This window comes from Pteropus alecto, unplaced genomic scaffold (genome assembly GCF_000325575.1).
Source record: "Pteropus alecto unplaced genomic scaffold, ASM32557v1 scaffold231, whole genome shotgun sequence".
In the NCBI taxonomy this organism is placed as follows: Eukaryota; Metazoa; Chordata; class Mammalia; order Chiroptera; family Pteropodidae; genus Pteropus; species Pteropus alecto.
The window spans coordinates 1,346,205-1,351,235 of record NW_006431805.1 but is presented as its reverse complement, the minus strand read 5'-3'; positions in this window follow the sequence as shown (position 1 = coordinate 1,351,235).

The window sequence follows — 5,031 nt, the reverse complement described above, 5'->3', positions numbered from 1 at the left end:
TGGCAGTGGCCAGTTTCAAACACACACAGAATAGTGGGGGCCAGAGTAAGCAGAAATGGCCAGGGTCAACTGAGGGTACACTGGCAGTTGTGAGGACCCTGGATGTCATTTTTCACTATTGTGGCTGCTAGTTTTTACAATGCGCATACAGCAGTGGAAGTGAGTATTGGGAGTCCAGTATAGGTGTGCCCAGTGGTGCAGACAAGAAACTCAAATTAAGGCTGAAATCAGGCTCTCAAGCAACTGCACAGGCCCTGGCTGTTTGAATGCACATTTTTTTTTTTTTTTGCTGCAATCTCCCCATGGATGTGTATATGGCTGTGGAGACTGGCAATGAGGAACAGTTGAAGGCATGCAGGTAGACAGCTGAGTGGGGGTTAGTTTCAGGTAAACCCATTGACGTAGGCCAATGATAGTCCCTAATCTAGGCCCACAAGCAGTAGTGAGAGCCTTGGCTATCAGTGTACACTATCTTGGCTGAAAGGTCATTCCATGTGTGCATATGGCAGTGGAGTTTGGTGATGGGCATCAGGCCAGTGGGGTGCAAGTGCACAACTGAAGGTCCTGGCCCTGTGAAAACACATGGTAGTAGGGGTCACCTGAGGAAATCTAGGCTGGAAGCCTGCACATGCTCACATGCAGAAAACACTGCAGCCTGGGCTTTGCTAGAGATCAGGGGCAGGGAATGGGGAGGGACTCATGTGGCTGGCATCAATAAATTAAAATGCCTGTGGGGCAAAAAACATGAAATCTGAAGGGCATTCACAACAGCTGTGTTGGTCATTGGTTTCTTCAGCGGTGAAAGTTTCTTCTGCAAAGCAAGTGATTGATTAGGAACTATGCTCACTCCCAGGAAGTGGCTGATATGATAGAAACAGCTTTCTCCCTTGTTCCTACCCATCTTTATATGTCTCAGTTTTTCCAGTCTCTGGATGGGGTGAAGTCAAAGTGGATCCATTGTGTGGTGTCCAAAATCACTTGGAAAATGATCACTCACCCTGCTCTACCTCTTTCAGTGATAGGAATACTTTCTGGCTTGGGAGTTTCCTCTTGGTGCTGAGCAACGCTGACTTGGCGGAGGCAAATGAAGCTGATCTTCTTTCCTTTTTTTATGCAGTTATTCTCAAGGTTTTTGTTCCACTGTATTGCTGAAGCTTCTTAAGTGGACTCCAGAGATCTCCTAGAGCTGCTTTTATTCATGAATAGCTGCCTAATTATTGATCTTTAAGGGTGGGTGGAAGCTAGAGTCTCCAATTCTACCATCATTGTAACATCACTCTATTTTCCTTATGCAATTTTATTCAGCTCTTTCTTTCTGAACTTTTGAAATTATGATTATCTCTTCATATTTTATTTCTAAAACTCTCATATTTTTGCCCTGTTCTTGGGACTTTGTTCATTAAAAAAAAAAAAAAAAAGATAACTAGGGGGAGAAAAAATGGCATAGATGATAAGGCTCTGTTCATTCCTCTGGCGACCAAATCAAAGTTGTGACAGAAACAAGGAGAAAAGAACAAAGAAAATTGCCTGAGATCTAGAAAAATAAGCCATACAACTAGGAAGAGTACTAAGAAATCACCCTGCAACAGCAGAAGGTAGGATGAGGCGAGCACATGAGGCTGTCCTGTCCCCAGTGGCTAAGTGGGACAGAAGTCATAGCAGTGGCAGCAGCAGCTGCAGATGCCTTTAAAGGGGCTGTGTCCCCAAGTGAACTTTTGTGATGATGGACCTGCTCGCTCTGAGCACCAGTGCTGGGTGAACTGTGCAGGGGGCACCAGGGACTTACAGAGGGGACACTGAGCTGTCAGAATGAGGAAATGTACATAAAACCCCAGGAAGCTCAGAGAGTCCCAAAAACCAGGAACCCAAAGAAGCCCACACTAAGAAACATCAAAATTAAAATGCCAAAGGTAAATGCAAAGAAATAATCTTAAAAGCAGCAAGAGAAAAGCAAATAGTTACCTACAAGAAAGCACCCATAAGACTGGCAGCTGATTTTTCTAAAGAAAACATGCAAGACAAAAGGGTTTGGCACAAAATATTCTACGTGATGAGAACCTAGGATCTACAACCAAGAATACTTTATCCCTCAGAGCTATCATTTAGAGTTGAAGGAAAGATAAAGAGCTTCCAAGACAAAAGTAAGCTAAAGGAATTTATCAACACCAAGCCAATATTACAAAAAAATTGGAGGGACTTATTTAAGAAGAAGAAACATGTATCAAAAACATGAATAAAGAACGGTAATAACTACATTCCTATCAACAAGTACCTCAAATTGCAAAGAATGAAGTGCTCCAATGAAATGATAAAATGAATGTCTGAATGGATAACAAGTACCTCATCAATAAGTACTTCAAATTGCAAAGAATGAAGTGCTCCAATGAAACAATAAAATGAATGTCTGAATGGATAAGGTAATAAGACCCCTACATATGCCGCCTACAAGAGACTCACTTCAGATTAAAAGACATACACAAGCTAAAAGGAAGGGGGTGTAAAAAGATATTGCCTTGATGGACCTAGAGGGTATTGCGCCGAATGAAACCGGTCTGATAGAGAAAGACAAATATTGCATGATTTCACGTACATGTGGAGCCTAAAGAACAAAATCAACAACAACGACAACAACAAATGCGGAAATAAACTCATAGATACAGAGAATATTTAGAGGTATACTAGTTGGAAGGGAGTTGGAGGAACAAAAAAAAAAAGGCAAAGGGATTAAGAGGTACAAATGGATAGTTTTAGAATAGACGTGGAGACCTAGAGTGTAGCATGGGGAAGATGGTTAATAATGTTGTAATAAATATGTAAGGGGGGCGAGGGGTGCTAGATTTAGTGGGTTGATCACTTTGGAGTTATTTGGATCTCTGATCAATATGCTATACAACTGAAACTAGTATATTATTGTATGACAACTATAATTGAAAAAAATTAATTGACTTGTACAATGTAAATACAAGCAACTAATTGTCTATTATATTTTAGTAAAGATGGAAAAAAAGAAAAAAAATGAAAAAAGATAACTGTTTAAACATGAAACAACAGAATGAGTTCTTTAGTTTGAAGTATGAGAAAATTATCCACAATAATGGAAAAAGCCCAGCTCATAACACTATGTAAACATGCTTCAGTTTTGCAATTTATTTCCAGAGAGAAATAATACCCTAGTAGTGAAAAATTATCAAAGTAAACCAGTTTTATGTAAAAATGCATTGTTTTTTTAATCTTTTTTATCATTTTATTTAATTTTATTATTAATTTCAAGTATACAGTACATTGAGTAGACTTTTATGTAGTTAATGAAATGATTCCCCCAATTACTCTATCTTCGCTCTGGCTCCAAAATGCACTGATTTTTAAAGCATAACTATCATCCACATTGATATAAGGGTGATCATTTACTGATATAACTACTTGAAATCACAAGGGGGTTCAGGGCCAGTTTTTTTACTACATGTTTTTATGAGACATACTGAAAGAAACTCAGTGATAGCTATAATTATAAAATATAAATGTGTTGCAAATTTAATAGCTTATTTCAAAAGTGTTATTCCTTCAAGGTCAGTCTCTATTCAAATTTAGGGATAATTAGATTCTACAAAAGATTTTAGAAATATAAGGTTACTAATTCTGACCTTATGTAAAAAAAAAAAAAAACATTATTCTTTCTGTTAATGAAATTGCACAGGACTCCTTCTTTTAGTCACCTCCTGCTCTTTCTTTGTCCTTGAAACAGATAGGGGAAAAATTCTATTTCAATTTACTATACCATATTTCCTTCAGCCTATAATTTTGATAGTGTTTCAGTGTAAGTGCTGTTCAAACATTGATGCCAGTAACTAGTTTTTATGGTCCAATGTTAGCCATTGACCTTATACATCAAAGTTTTCTGCAGGTATTATCTGTTAGTGAGCCTATGCTGATGTTGATAGCATTACTTTTTCATCTGTAGTTTAAAATAACATAAATTACATATATATCAGGATTCATTAGATTATAATAAGAGAGAAAATAAAAAGGTATTTCCTGTAAGAAAAATAGTACTCTTACTGGGAAAAAATATATTTCTTTAGGCCTAGATTAATCTTTTTGTTGATATAATTAAAATTGCAATCAACATTTGTATGGTGTTTTTATTTCTACTGACAATTCTAGAAGTTGTAAAATTAACATGAAGTCAAAGATATACTCCATTATACTTACAATATTACAATATAATATATAGTCTACATTTTCAGAGATTCAATACTAGTTATTTTTTATGAAATATCAAATAACTCAAAAAAATAAATGTACATTTCTGGGGTAATTTAAAAATAGGATGGTGTATTGTTAATACTAATGGAATTGTTTCTTCATTGTCCATTACTTGTTCAGTTTTCTTGACCTTATGAGAGGGAAAATCAGAACTTAATTATCGTATCAGAGTGAGCTATTAGTCTTGAAATAGCTTTGTGAGATACACTATGAAATGTAATTAATCACAAATTATTTCTTTTTTTGCTTTGATGAACTGAATTTATTGAGCCTTGAAACATTTGTCTCTTTACAAACGGAGAACTAGAAGAATATACTCCTGGGGAATAAAGGCTGGACCCCAGAAATTTAATAGGATTTTGTGTCAAGGTTGCCATGGAGCTTTAGTAAATACTCAGAATTTGTGTTTGTGTCATAATGGCCTCTGGAAAGGAGGTGGTCTTCTCTCTTCAACAATCTGTATAGGACTTTACTTGGGAAAATCAAAGGTTTGCATTAATCATTCTGATCTTATAAATTAAATCATACTTTTCCTAAGCTTTGCTATTTCAATGTGGCTGTCTTTTTCTTGATTTTCTCCTTTGTAGCACCATATAAAAGGATTCCTACTGTGGAACATCCTACTGAAGAAGCTAGTCACAGCCAGAATTGATGTAGGGCAATTGAGAGACCCAAAATAATAATGAAATTAAGTACATCACTGTCCTCTTTTTATTTTGCCTAAAAGTATGTTTATCATCACCAACTAAAATAATAAGGAGCTTATAA